At 43.6% G+C, this 14,981-nt stretch overlaps 1 protein-coding gene and 1 non-coding gene across 2 annotated transcripts in view; both read left to right on the forward strand.

Moving 5' to 3' along the window:
* Positions 1-14,981, forward strand: part of LOC126364990 (peripheral plasma membrane protein CASK) — a 1,315,013-nt gene that overhangs the window by 55,510 nt on the left and 1,244,522 nt on the right. The gene's annotated exons all lie outside the window — the stretch shown is intronic.
* Positions 11,881-11,955, forward strand: Trnat-ugu (transfer RNA threonine (anticodon UGU)). The gene has a single exon. It is a non-coding gene; the product is annotated as a tRNA-Thr (tRNA).

Below are 14,981 nucleotides of genomic sequence, written 5' to 3' on the forward strand. Positions count from 1 at the left end.
TAAAACACGCACCACTAAAACTTCGAGTATTTTATACCTTGTGTCAAAAATTAATGTTTTAACCTAGAACTGAAAATACCATTTAGGGAGACTTTCATTCGCTGCTGTAGAGTTCTCTTTTCCAGTTGCAGATCACAATACGGGCACACAAAGAAAATTGTTACATGCCAAAATTTGAAAAAATCAGTTTTTCTACCGTCTCCTTGCTTATTAAGGTTCGTAGGAATCGCCGGTCCCAATGGACGGTAACAGACTGCCACTTATTATCCTTAAATTGGTTCCTAACTTCAGGAAGTTCTTTCACGCTAAATTTCTCCCGGGACTTGTGACCAGAACTTGATTACAAAATGTCGTTATCCTGATCCAACGCCTCCATTGTAGCTATCAGGATGTAAACAGATTCTTTGTCACTGATCTCATGCTTACCAAAAACAGCTGCAAGCGTGGGAGTTATTACAGCTTGGCGTTCTCTTTTTTTCTTGTGTTAATTGATTTTTTTTGATACGGTGTTAACAGTCTGCGCTCCTGGTCTCTCCTCGAACTAAAGTAACTCTGATTCAACAGTACTTATACTTCATGTCACCAATTAGGCAAGGTGGTCTGAGAAAATATGATAAAAATTCTGATCGATAAAAAGTTAAACGGCCGAAATTGGAGTAAATTTAACAGCATCGCATTAATGATAGGTTTTTTATTTATTATTTCAAGTTTATTTATCTCTTAAATTAATAAATACATAACTTGCTGAATTATTGAATTTCATGTTCGCTTCGCCTCTTCTCAGCTGCCTCTGCTCTCTCCTCTTTGTCAAGAAACTACTGATCGATTCTTCGCATTATCCCTCATCATCCTTTCAATGATGGGTTGGTGAGAAAGTATTTACCTACTCAATGGCAGTGACATTAGCTTTTGATGCGTCTAGTTCTCATCAAGATCTGTTTATTTGCGGTTTTGAACGTCTGATGATCTCCCGAGCACTTTTTTATAGTTTCCTCCGTTGTTGATACAAAGCGTATAATTGCGGCATAAAGTTTGTCAGCCCATCTTTCGGAATTTGCTATTTTCCCCAATAAATCGTCGTATTCGGTACAAATAGTGTGCTACTTTGACACACAGTTAATGTACATTGCCGAAAATTATGAAAGAAAACTTCTAACGTTCGTTTGACAGATTGCTTTCAGTTATTTCATGGGAGTAGGACGGAGTAAATATATTTTCTCCCTAAACGAACTGAAGATGATATTGTTCTTGAAACAATGGCACCGAGCGAGGTAGCGCAGTGTTTAGCACACTAGACTCGAATACAGGAGGAGTACGATTCAAACTCGCGTCCTTCCATACGGCTTTATGTTTTCCGTGATTTCCTTGAATCGCAAAGGCAAATACCATGATGGTTCCTTTGAAAGGGCGCGGCCGATTTCCTTCTCCGTCCTTCCCTAATCCGAGCTTGTGCTCCGTCTCTAATGACCTCGTTGTCGACGGCTCGTTAAACGCTAATCCCCTCCTCCTCCTCCTCCTCCTCCTCCTCGAAACAATTGTAGCCGTCCCCCGAAAATGAAAGAATACTAGGCTGGCCCGGGTTGGGTCGTAATACGAAAGGGCTCGGTTCTCTCTACCTCTTTCTGGCTTCCTGAGGATCATCGACCTTTCGCGTCACCCAGTCAGTGTGTTATGTGACACGATAACGCATTCAGCTAAGAAGACTGAGGTAAAAAATGTTTATATTTGGTAATGGATGAATCTGTCATATAGAGATAATATTTTACAAAGTTTATGGTTTTATTTTTATGAACTTCCTGCTTTTGAAGGTCCGGGGACGACTTTGGCATCGGTCCTAATGAGTCCAGTTACTTGAAATAGACATTGTTGGTCGCACAAGTAAAATTACAAAAAAAAAAGTGCCAATCAGAACTACCCTAGCGTACATATTGAAATAATCCAGAATCAGTCTCGCTGCCTTTAGTGCGACTTATTACGACGTCCTAACATGGACTGGGAGACCGCCAGCCGACAGTGTGTGAACACTTGTTGTCCAACGAAACAAAAAATGATTGTTCAGATGTATGTAAATTCCTAAGGACCAAACTTCTGAGATTATCGATTCTTAGATTTACAGACTACTTAAATTAACTTTATGCTAAGAACAAAACTGCCGCACGTAGTGACCTCGCGGTTTGAGGCGCCATGTCACGGCCTGGACGGCCGCTCCCGCCGGAGGTTCGAGTCCTCCCTCGGGCATGGATGTGTGTGTTGTTCCTAACATACGATAATTTAAGTAGTGTGTAAGTCCAAGGACGGATGACCTCTGCAGGTTGAGCCTTTAGGAATTTACACACATTTGAACAACACACACATCCATGCCCGAGGGAGGATTCGAACTCCGGTGGGAGGGGCAGCGCAATCCGTGTCACGGCGCTTAGACCTCCGGCCACACCGCGCGGCCCAACGAAACACCACGAGGCCGGAAAAATTGAGACAAGCTCTGAGGAGACACCAATTCATCACATTGTCTCCGTGTTCGAGTGGCTATAGGGGGCAGATACTGCTCTTTTTTCACACAGCGACATGTACTAGTGCTTAAAATTCCAAACAGTAGCTTCATTCGTTTTAAAAGTATAAAAGAAATTCCTGCTTCAGCATCAAACTCCCTGCATAATAAAGCGCAGCGTGAAGTAAAGAGAAATTTGCAGTAGTTGCGTCATATGGTAAACTTGTCAGGAAAAGAACTACAGTGTCGCTTGCGATATTAGCAGCAGCAGGAAAATAATGAAACAGGAATCTGATTTCCAGCAACGGATAGCGGTCGCCAATAGAAAAAAGTAGTCAAAGTTCTCAAAAGTTCGGCTAACGATTATCGATGGCGGAACTCTTTACCTCACACTTTAAACTTCTTTCCCCTTGTCTAATTTCAGAATTTTTCTCAAATAACGCACGGCAGGCACGCTATTGGAAACTGCAATTCATTTGAAGTGATTCACTCGAACTGCTCTCTCTGTTTCTCTCGCCAGAAAACTTCTGGGTTCTTTACCTCCGAAATGATAGTCACTTGTTAAAGAATGAACTTCTCCAGTCGACATACATGATTGAAGTCATTGTCGTAAGGGCGCTCTAGGTCGTGTGATGGCTCAGAGACATTATACTTAACTTCTTCTATGTAAATTTAGTGGTAATTTCATTAAGTCATGGTATCTCGTTCGTTTTGACTATTCATAACTATTTTTCAGTATCGGTGTACTTATTTCACTGTCACTCATTTGTGCGTCTCTGCAGTGACTCTCCATTGGTATTGTGGTATCCTCAAGCGTCTGTACATTCTGAAATACGGAATTTAATATTTTGGCTGTCGGTCTGTTTTTTTCACTTTTAAAAGAAAACTAATCAAAGAGAAAATGGATGGAAGACTTTGAGTCCTTCATTAAGTTTGCATGTGACCAGAACTACCTGCGATTTTCTAATTGATCTCCCACGAGAATCACACTTATTGTATATTTCACGTACAAGACTTCTTATGAATGCACAAGTTATCATTAAGCCTGCTCAAACAGTTTCTCTACAACCTCTTTTCCATCGAGAGTGCCGTTTTGCACTGTACTGAACGTGACAGAGACAGTGTACAAGCATTTTACGTATTTCTCTGGACGTACAAGATAGTCGTAGTTAAGCCTAAAATAGAATTTCTGCATTCAGGGGACCCAATTACTCTAAAAAATAAATTTTAAGAACTGACCGGTATTTTGGTATCCAACACTTGTTTGAAGACAAGTGGAACATGCTGACTCATAATATGCAAACCATTCCTCTTCGTCTCCCATCGTTTCTTTAGATTTCAGTCATTTATATTTCATTAGAATGATCATTGTCCCATGGAATACTGACGCATTAGCTAAGAAAATATTGAGACTGAGTCACCTGTATATACGAGGGTAAGTCAATTATTATTCGCAATGTAGTTATCTTTCTGTTTATTTTGTTAGTAATGTCGTTTTACGTTGATGACGCATGCTTTGTTTATTTGTTGTTATATCTTTGCAGTTTTCAAGCTGCTAGGTTTGTTTCGTTATCACTGCCGTGCTGTTAATCATGGCTGCTCCGCTGTCTATTTGCACTAAGGAAGAGCAACGTTCAGTGATCCGTTTTTTGTGTTCGGAAGGCGCGTATCAGAGGCCAAGTACGGGAACAGTGTTTAGTCACAACGAAGTGTCTACGAATGGATTGAAAAATTCCGAAATGGTCGCACAAGTGTTACGCACGTTGAAGGAGCCGGACGACCGTTTACCGCCACAAATGAAGAAACCGTTGAGCGCACATGTGAAATGATTCTCTTAGACAGACGATTAACTATTGACGAAGTGGCACAACGTCTGCAAATTAGTCACGGTTCTGCTTAAGAAATCATCCACGGCAGACTTCGGTTCCGTAGCTTGTGCAAGATGGGTCCCAAAACAATTCACACAATTGCATAAACAAACGCGCTTGGACATTTGCAAAAAACGTTTGGATCGCTGTGGTAACGAAGGGGACGAATTCTTAGACAGGATCATAACTGGCGACGAAACATGGATCCATCAATACAAGGCGGTGAGTAAATGGCAGAGTATGGAATGAAAACATCCAAATTCGCCGTGCTGAAAAAGTTCAAGACCCAACCGTCCGCAGGAAAACAGATGCTTACCGTGTTTTGGGACGCACAAGATCCAGTACTGGAACATTATAGGGAAAGGGGCACAAAAATAAACGGTGTACGTTGCAGTGAGATGCTCAGTGCCAGGCTAAAGCCTGCTATTCGAAGCATACGCCGAGGGTATCTGTCAAAAGGTGTTGTGTTGTTGCACGACAATGCCCGTCGGCATACTGCTGCTCACACTGCTGAAACGCTCCAGCAACTCAAATTTGAAATACTGGATCATCCTCCATATAGTCCCGATCTTGCCCCCCTTCTGACTACCACTTGTTTGGTCCACTCAAACAGGCCTTAAGGGGACGTCGATTTGCCGCGCACGAAGAAGTGAAAGAAGCGGTGCATTCCTGGCCCACAGCTCACCATGTTCACCACTAACTGCACATACGTTTTCGGGGAAGAAGACAAGAAGTGGGTCGTGGAGATGAATTTCGAGGAAAATATTGACAACACCTAGCTGTTTGTACACGGTGATAAACTTCTTAACAACTTTTACATAGTTAGCCCATTTACAACTTCAAAAGAAAGTAGCTACAACTGATAGGAATGTCACCTACGCATTTCTTTCAGTACCATTAGTAAGCCTTTGAAGTGGGTGTCAGAAACTGCGAACACACACCCTTTGTCTTTCTCATAACTCGCCTTTGGAAACTTGCACAGGTACCGAAATCATCTCGCCTTCGCGAAATTATTCATGAGTCATAGCTTGATGGTAAGAGGTGGCGCTGTGGATCAGTCAACGTCGAAGGAAGGTAATTTATTTTCCTGGCTGTATTTTTTTTTTTATTTGGCTTAGTTTCTTTGTGTAGTGCAGCTTTCTGTCTCCAATGTCAAAACCGTACATAGTGCATCCTGTCTGCATTTCCAAGAGAATGGTGACTTAAATCAGAACAGATAAATCATTTATATCGTATTTTATCACGAAGTTAGCTGCTTAGTTCCATATGTCTTTTTCTGCTCGATTGTATTTCCAACCGGTATTGATGCATATTTGTTTCCATTGTGTAATAACACTACTTACAGATTTTTGTAAGATGAGTCGATGAACAATCACCATTCTTCAACATTGTGTTCCACATTGAGGCCTGACATAAGACCTTAACGTCCGTACGGGACCAAATAGCGTCACTTAATGCAAAGAATTTCACGAGTTCTTGTTTCTGTGACGAAAATGTGACGTTATTGTACTCGGTACAAGGAAATTAAATTCTTTATTAGAGAACTCACGAACAGTTCAGCTTGACCTTTCATTAATGGCAGGTCCGCTACGAGATCACAAAGATCGGCATTATTCATTAAATGAATACTTTCTTCGTATTGGTAGTTAGGATCTGATACGTTGCTGGAAGATGAAAGAGAAAGTTCTGCTTGCGTTTCTTCTTCAGCTGTAAATTCTGTAGATGCCATTGGTATTGGATAAGGGACGGGATCGTGTGGAAATGGTTTAGAAACTGGCGAAACATACTGATATTTTACAGATGCACGAGTTTTTTACGAAAATCTGGTGACATTTTCGAAACAGAAATGGCAGCTAGTGGTACGGTTGCTTGACTCAGAGCATATCATGACTCAGAGCGTATGCCAGATGGTCGTTCTTCTTAGCTTCTTTATTTAATGTGCTAGTTGTATGCACATGTCAAACACATGAACTGTGGTGCCCCGGATTTAACAATATCCACATTTGACTGGAAATACAGTTCATATTCTTTCGTCAGAAACCGTGTCAAAGTCTTTCGATGGAGTCTGTTTCATAGGCAGTTGCACACACAGAAAAAACAGATACATGGTCAGTTAATGGAACTTCTGGACGCTGTAATATTGCCGTAAAAATAAAAAAGAGACGAATTAAAGATTGATAATCCGATGTCGAAGATGTTTTAACGTATGATCGTAAATGTAGCTGTTTTCACAAACGACGAAAATGCTATATGGCGGTGCTTGAAAAGTTAGTAAGAAAGTGGGGATAAAACAAATGATGAATGGTGCTTCATTAAAATTAATTATGGTAGACATCTTCAAAACCTGACATGGTAGGCAAAACGGTTTTCAGACCTGATGCCAGCATAAAAAATTGGCAGTAGAGAAAGTAAATACGATACCACATAGCTATAGCTTTTTTATCGGTGAATTATTATTACGTGGATACTGATGACCACATTCTTGAGCGTCATGCGCCAGAATAATAAAGGTCTTCATCATCGTCGGCATGATCCTCTTTCCTTCTGTGGAGGATCCATGAGAGTGGACACACAATGCTTTAAACAGTATGGAGGGATGCGTAGAGGAGTAATAATTTATTCTTCAGGGTGAAACAAATGATGATCCACGACGGAAGTAAGAAAGTCCATCGTTAGATACGTTACGCAGCACAAGCTCTCATTGACGAAGGATGTTGGGCCAAGTAGGTGATCTGGTTTTGAAAGTATTCATCTCAATATGAGTCGTTATCCACTGAGGGAAAACTGGGAAAATGTGACACTGGATATAAGACACGGACACGAAGCCCGGTCCTCCCGAGTAAGAATCCAGCGCTTTAACCACTGATCCACACGACGAGCCACGAGATTTACCGCACGCGGTCTGTATAAAGTTACGAAGGAAACGATATGAAGAGAGAGGCTGAAGCAGGACGGTTAGTCAAGTCTAAATTCGCCACGACCTGAGGGACTGGCGCCTTTTGTTCCGACAGGCGACGGCGCTCCACAGCGGCAAGTAACAGTGAGCGGAGAGCCGCGGATATTATGTATGAGGGCGAGCCGGGTGGAACCCGGCCCTCTCCACACACGGCTCCGGAGGGAAATGTTTCCGCGGCGCGCGCGCGCCCATTGTCATCGCGCTTCAATAGCGACCGCCTTGGCGAGCGGCCAGCGGCCAGCCCTTATTTCAATATCGGAGCACGGCACGGCGGTGGACCTGCCGCGCTCATTCGCTGTCCGGCCGCCACGGCGGTCGCTGCTCGCCACCCGCGGCCACGGCCCTCTGCTGCCGCCACTGCTCTCCCGCTGCCGACGCTGCAGGTAAACTGGCCAGCTCTCACCGCTTACTACTCCTCTCTTCAGTCGTCCCTCCTAAGTGGCTTACAACCGCAGTTTACGGACGCCCAACTGAGATGTTTACACTTTAACAGAATTATCGTTGTACTAACAGTTGTGACGAATCAAACCATTGCGCGCGTATTATAGAAAGTGCCAAGTGTACGTGTTACATCCAAATTATCGGAAGGCAATGTTAACAGCAGCCACAGGTTTTTCGCAGGGCTGTACCTGTTCTATACTTAGTGAACCCGTGATGATGACGATAATGATGATAAAACTTTCAGGAATAATGCAGAAGGGTAGAAGTATCAGTCTGAAGTCAGGGGCCTTTTTCCGGAAGCGACTGAGTCGAAAGTTACGAGCGAAAACCTTCTGATATCTCTGACGGGGGAATACATGTACGTGTACTACTGCTGCTAAGATTTTAGAGTAGTCGACTTTCAGACTTGGTAGTAGGACGAAAACAAGAAAAAAATCATATCTTGAGAGCTATGCTCACTTTTTCAGTAGAAGAGATGTTTCTCAGTAGCCGAGATGAACAAGTGTTCATAGCTTTGAACGTATGCTCTTTAGAGCCCGTGGTTCCTACAAAATTCTTGTTTTGGCCCATACTATCTCCTCCCAAAAATATGGAAAGCGAAGAGCCTGGAGTAGAACACGTCCAATGTCAGAGGTATCAGACCTTACCTCAAATTGATATTGCTACCATTCTCCATCATCCCACACAGGTTGTATCACCATCATGGAATCACCCTGTGCAATGGACTATTGTCAAGAAAAATCTGCTCAAATCATCTGTACAGGATGGCAGTCAGTCAAGGAGTATTTTAGGGAATTGGTTTAAGAAATTTATTTCAAAGGCCCAGTGGAATCTTTACATGTTTTCTCCCAGAGTAATTCACGCCGTGTCTACGTGACGCAAGTCGCTTGACTTTCAAAACCGAGGCAGTTCTGTCCAGCTAAAGCTGCTGACAGGAGACGCCTTGAGCCCTCTGCTGCAACTGCGAGGGAATTCACGCCATTGACTTCAGCCAGCAGCGTGCTCGGGATACCAATTACGTGTGTGGACGCCGGAGCGTCCTGCGGAACAGAACACACTTGATTCTCTCTCTTGTAATCCAGACCTCGAGCAGAACAGACGTCTTTTTGGAAGGCAGAGCCTCTGGCCCTGCTTTTTACTACCGGCCACCAACTGTAAGTTAACATGAACCGCTTCCCCTTCCACTACCCATTTTAATTAATTGTTTGACCTCTTAGACTGGCCTAAACCTGCTAACTTTCGACCCTAGGCGCGCCCTTTGTACTCTGTATATTGATATATACCCTCTTTTTTGTACTTAATTACCTGTTTTAACGGCAGCCCTAACTGCCCACTATCAAATCCTGACCGCTCGACCCCCTGCACACTGCCGCCACGAGGCATATGTAACAGCCTTCTTCCCCCTTCCATGCCAAGCTATACATTAACATCGGTTGCAGAAGTCCCTCGTAAACTTACCCTAACTTTACTCTTCAATGGATCTTGATAAAAGTTCAAAGTGAGGCAGAAATTGGCAACTTGCTTCAAATGTTCTCACATGTGAACAAACTCAGTAGTTCACAAATGACAACACATAGTATCCTATGCCTTTAATAAGAATGGTTCACAACTGGAGTCAGTCAGCTTATCGTATACCTGGGTGGAACACTTCGCAGGGCTACAAAATGGGATGATCACATAGGCCCACTTGGAGATAAAACAGTTGGTAGAGTTCGTTTCATTGGTAAGATACTAGATAAATTCAATTTCTGTGCAAACGACGGTGCTCACAGAACACTCGCTTCACCCAACCTAGAGTATTCCTCAAGTACGTGCGACTCATACCAGATAGGACTAAAGGAAGATGTTGAACGTATAGAAAGAACTGCAACACAAATGTTCACACGTTTGTTCGACGCTTGAGAGACGGTCGCGGAGGTGGTGGAAAACTTAACAAGTAACCACTTGAAGATAGACGCAAACTATTCATTGAATGCCTGTTTACGAAATTTCAAGAACAAACTTATTTGAGTAATTTAGAAAAAATACTACGGTTTTTCTTTGTATCGCTCCTATGGAGACCACGAAGAATGGATTAGGTTAATTATAGTGCGCACAGAGACGTTTAAGCATTCATTCATCCCGTGTTCCGTACATCAGTGGCACAGGAAGAAGTCTTAATACTTAGTACGATGTGAAGTACCCTCTGTCATACACTTAAATTTGCTTCCAGAGTTTAGATGTAGAATATAAACGCGAATTCTTGTAATCGAGGCTCCCACAGTCATATAGTTACGAGAAGAGACTGAAGGCAAATTGATCCCGTCCACAGGATGTGCTCGGAGGACGCAACTGGAAGAGCAATGCACAGGAAACTGAAATATCCATGTCTGTTTCTCTGCAGCTGTCGCTTATTGATCGTCACTCTAGAGCACACACGTTGTTTTTCGGAAGCACTCGGAACTAGAAGACGCTAGGGAAAAAAAAATGTTTGCGTTGCTCCTCTCTTTCGTACCATATGTCTGTGCATAGAGAAAACTGTGTTGTATACCGCATTCTGTCTGCTTCTCCTTGGTATACAAAAGCAAGATTTGGCTCTAGTAGAAAAAGAAAAAAAACTGGGGAGCAGAGCACCAGTGCGGTAGAGCTTCATGAGGCGCGACATTCCTGCAGCTACCGGAGTGTTTCTTCTCGAGCTCTGACTTAGTAGCTTTATACCGAACCTTGGTCCTCTGATAACGATTTACGATTTTTCCGTGATTTGCACACAGCACAGTCGTAGCAAGCGAGTGCAGTGCTCCTAACGAGGTTATCCTCAAAGAAGCGTTAACCACTCCGAAAATGAAATTATTTACTTCACCAAAACGAAGGTGATAAAAGTCCACAACATTTCGAAAGTGTTTGTGCCCCATTTCTTATGTAATTTTCATGTTTCACACCTAGTCACCGCTGATCCTTTCCCTGCATCTTGCCCACATTAAAGTTCATAGACAGTTGGAGACAGTACTACTGCAAGAATGTGTCTTCAAATCCGTGGTCACTCGTGAACCTGATCTGTGATGACCCACACGTTCTAAGTTATACTGTATAATGCACTAACTGAGATTCGAATGTTTGTTTGAACAGTGCCATTTATCTTTCAGGTATTAGAGAACAAATGACAGCATAACACCTCACATTACGTTTCGACATCTTTAGCAGTAAAATGTAGATACTACTCGTCTGCAGAATCTCCTGTCACAGGAATCTGAAATAGAAACCTCCTACGTCTCTTGGCAAAATCTGGAATAATTCGTCTTTGGAGGACACACACACACACACACACACACACACACACACACACACACACAATTCGTCCGTTATTCCTGTCTGCTGTGGCTAGTACCCCGTCTCTAATGACCTCGATGTCAAGGAGATGAAGGCAAATCGTACTTCCAACTTTGCGACCAGGTTTTTGGTATTAGGCAGGTGCATAAGTTCGTAGCGTTTTTGTTCTGCATGTTGGTATTCAGGGTGCTATTGGTTTAGTTTATCGATTGTAATTCTTTAATTTGTAGGTCATTATTTCTATTCGAGTTTGCATGTTACAATTTTGTCATATGGAGATTGGAAGTGGAGTTGCGGATGCTAGAAAATGGAGTGCCAGATGGAGAAATCGGAACATTTCCAACGTATTCTTTTGTTTGAGTTCAATAGAGGGGTGACTGCAGTGGAAGCAGCCACGAACATTTGCGCCGAGTGTGGGTATAATGCCACTCGACAAAGCATGGCAAGAAAATGGTTTTCTCCTTTTTAAGGAGAATCATTTTGACATTAATCACTCTCCACGTTCAAGAAGACCTTCGGGTTGTGGTGAAGAGAGATTAAACTAATTAATCCACAATGTATTTACATGGATATGGTGTCTGTACTTTCAGACAGACACCATATCCATATAAATATATAGATCTGGCGATACCGGCCATGACCTTCTTCTTCTGTGCGGATGCACATATATTCCCCGAACTCTTACGGGATTTGGAAGAATGTCTTTGACGAGTAATGAGTGTTTTGGGGTGGGACACTACGAATGTGGACATAAAAGGTGAGAATGTGAGTCTCGCGGGAGGCGTGCGCGATATGGTCCTTCCAGTCGCACTATCATCTCTGCCCTCGGTGGCTCAGATGGATAGAGCGTCTGCCATGTAAGCAGGAGATCCCGGGTTCGAGTCCCGGTCAGGGCACACATTTTCACCTGTCCCCGTTGATCTATATCAACGCCCGTGCGCAGCTGACGGTATTAATATAATTCTAATTTAATCCACAATGGTCCACTTCAGTGTACACGAGAGCTGGTGAATGTGATGACGTGTGATCAAATTACCCTCGCGCGACATTTGCATGACGTGGGGAAGGTTCAAAAATCGGGTGTGTGGGTACCGCTTGCTGTAAGCCAAATTCACAAAAATCAGCGGGCGGCCGTATGTGCACCTGTGCTTGCTCGTCATCAACTGGCTTGTGAAGAACACCGACCATTTCTATGTATCCCTGTATTGCTACTGCTGACAAAAAACGGTATCTTGATGCTAACATAAGGAAAAGAAAGGAATGGTTGACCCCAAGCAAAGCAGTAACTTTCCGTCCAAAGCCATGCGCGCATCCACAAAAGATAATTTTACGCACCTGGTGGGACAGCGATGGTGTGGTGTCCTACGAATTGTTTCCTTAAGGTGTGACGGTCACCGCTGACATTTATTGTCAACAGCTGAGATATCTTGCAGACAGTTCGACAACAATAACCAGAAACACTGCGTGAAGTGATGCCACTCCACGATAACGCCCACTCGCATTCTGCTAGACTGCAAAACCCCTGTATAGGAGTTTGGCTGAGAAGTCATTCGACACCCATCTTATTCAGCTGATCTTGCCTCTCAGATTTTCACCTTTTCCTCTCTCCGCTTCCTTTCCGGATGAAAGCGTTCCCCGAACATCGTGTTCTTCGCCTTGAAACCGCGTGATTTTTTCATGAAAGTTACCCCTGCGTTGATAGATGTTGTAAATAGTGAAGCAGAATATGTTATTGATGTCTGAAATCTCTGTTGTATGTTACTGTTGTGTTCATTAAACGTTTGGAAAAAACGCAACGAACGTACCACCAAACCAATAACATATAAGGGTTTTCCTGCGTTGCATTAAAACAAGAACGAGGCGTCCTTCTGAGAGTCCAGTTAAGTTACTGCCAGGCGTTATTGTGCTGTAGATAGTTTCAGTAACTGATGTTATATGAATGGGTCGTAAGTATCGCGCGCTTCCCTCTCTTCACGAAAGATACATCTTAATTTGTAAATATTTAGAATGATGTTAGTGTTTCTTTTGTACGCTTCTCCTGATCAGTTTGCTCTTCCAGTCTTTTCTTTTTAACGGAAAAAACGTGAACGCCTTCTACTCATACTCGGTCCCTTGCGACGACGGTGTACTTCCGCTACAAACCCTGTGTCGGCGAGCAGGAACGACTGTGCGCCACCGCGATTTGTGGCGCGTTCCGGCGTTAATCAGACGGCCATCGACCGCGCTGGTTTGCCCAGCAGTAAGCCGGGCCGCGCCGGCCGCTCGCGAAACAATTCATCAGATGACACGTGTATTAAGTTTACACAGCAGCAATTAGCGTAATGGGGCATAAACTACGGAGCGCGACGGCGATAGCCGCCGGCCCCTCGGCTCGCAAACTTGCCTCGTTATGGCGGAGCGCCCTCGCGCCGGCATGCGGATCATCCCCTTGTCGGTTTTTCCATCTTAAGCGCCTGCAGCATTGCTCGTGTAGGTCGGGTGTTCACTGGCTCGGGGACTAATTCGTTTCCGAAGATTATCTGGCATCTAATTAGCCAGCCAGATGGCCCACAGCGGAGTACCTCTGTCACTGCAATGATGAGCTTATAGAGTTCCATTTTAGAGAGATGAAGATCGTTGTCGTGGCCCTAGCTGCTTCAAGCTACTCCATGGTGCCGATGCAGTACTGTGCTTCTCTAAGTATAGTGAGTTCTTATACGTTGCTTCAGAGGTTTCAATGGACAGATTCGCAAAAACTACAGGATGTACGGAAAAATGACACATCATGGATAGGGCGTCTCTCCAAGTTTTGATTCGTAACTTGCGTCGTGGCGTAGCAGTACTATGGGGCAAGCGTGTCAGAACATGTAGACAAATTATTGTAACTTTTGTTGCATCGAATTAGTTCGCCCCTCCGGCTAGGCAACCCAAAGAACAGACATCGAGAGTGAGCTGCTGTCGGCATTTCCAACCAATTTGCACTCATGTATTAAGGCTTGGTCTATGGGTACCGTCTTTGATTAGTAATCAAAACGTCCTCGGTGCCGTATTAGAAACCCGCCACTGCTTTAATTCTGAATAATACTCAGCATTGGCGGCCAAAGACTTCCGACATCAGAAGTCACTCTCATTCTGACAGTGGCCTTGTCAAAGAGGGCGAAGGAGCGGAAAGAGATTCAGGGCACTCTCTTGTGCTTGCGGCGGGGTAACTGCCCATAACGGCAGAAGAATCAGCAGTGATCAACGGCATGAGGATCCAGAGGGCAATGGAAACCATTGCATTAAAGACACACAAGTGTATCGGGTATGTGACCTGCAAATGAAAAAGTGTCATAATGATCTCCCCATTGGCAAAAGATTCCGGAATAGTCTCCCATTCAGATCTACGGGAGGGAACTGCCAAGGGAAGATGACCATGAGGGAAAGATTGAATAACCAACGGAAGGATAACGTTCCACGATTCGGGTCGTGGAATGTCAGAAGCTCGAACGCAGTAAGGCAGCAAGAAAATTTGAAAAGGGAAATGCAAAGGCTCAGTCAAGATACAGTAGGGGTCAGTGAAATGAAATAGAAAAAAGACAAGGATTTCTGGTAAGATGAGTACAGGGTAATATCAACAGCAGCAGAAAGTGTTATAACGGGAGTAGGATTAGTTATGACTAGGAACGTAGGGGAGAGAGTGTGTTTCTGTGATCAGTTTAGTGACAGGACAACGATAGTTCAGGTATACAAGTCGACGTCGCAAGCTGAAGATGAAGAGATAGAAAAAGTATATGAGGATATTGAAGGGGTAATACTGTGTGTAAAAGGAGACGAAAATCTCTAAGTGTTGGGGGACTGAAATACAGTTGTAGGGGAACAAGTAGAAGAAAAAATTACAGGAGTATGAGCTTGGGACAAGGAATGAAAGAGGAGAAAGAGTAATTGCGTTCTGTAATAAATC

This window comes from Schistocerca gregaria, chromosome 1, assembly GCF_023897955.1.
Source record: "Schistocerca gregaria isolate iqSchGreg1 chromosome 1, iqSchGreg1.2, whole genome shotgun sequence".
Taxonomy (NCBI): domain Eukaryota; kingdom Metazoa; phylum Arthropoda; class Insecta; order Orthoptera; family Acrididae; genus Schistocerca; species Schistocerca gregaria.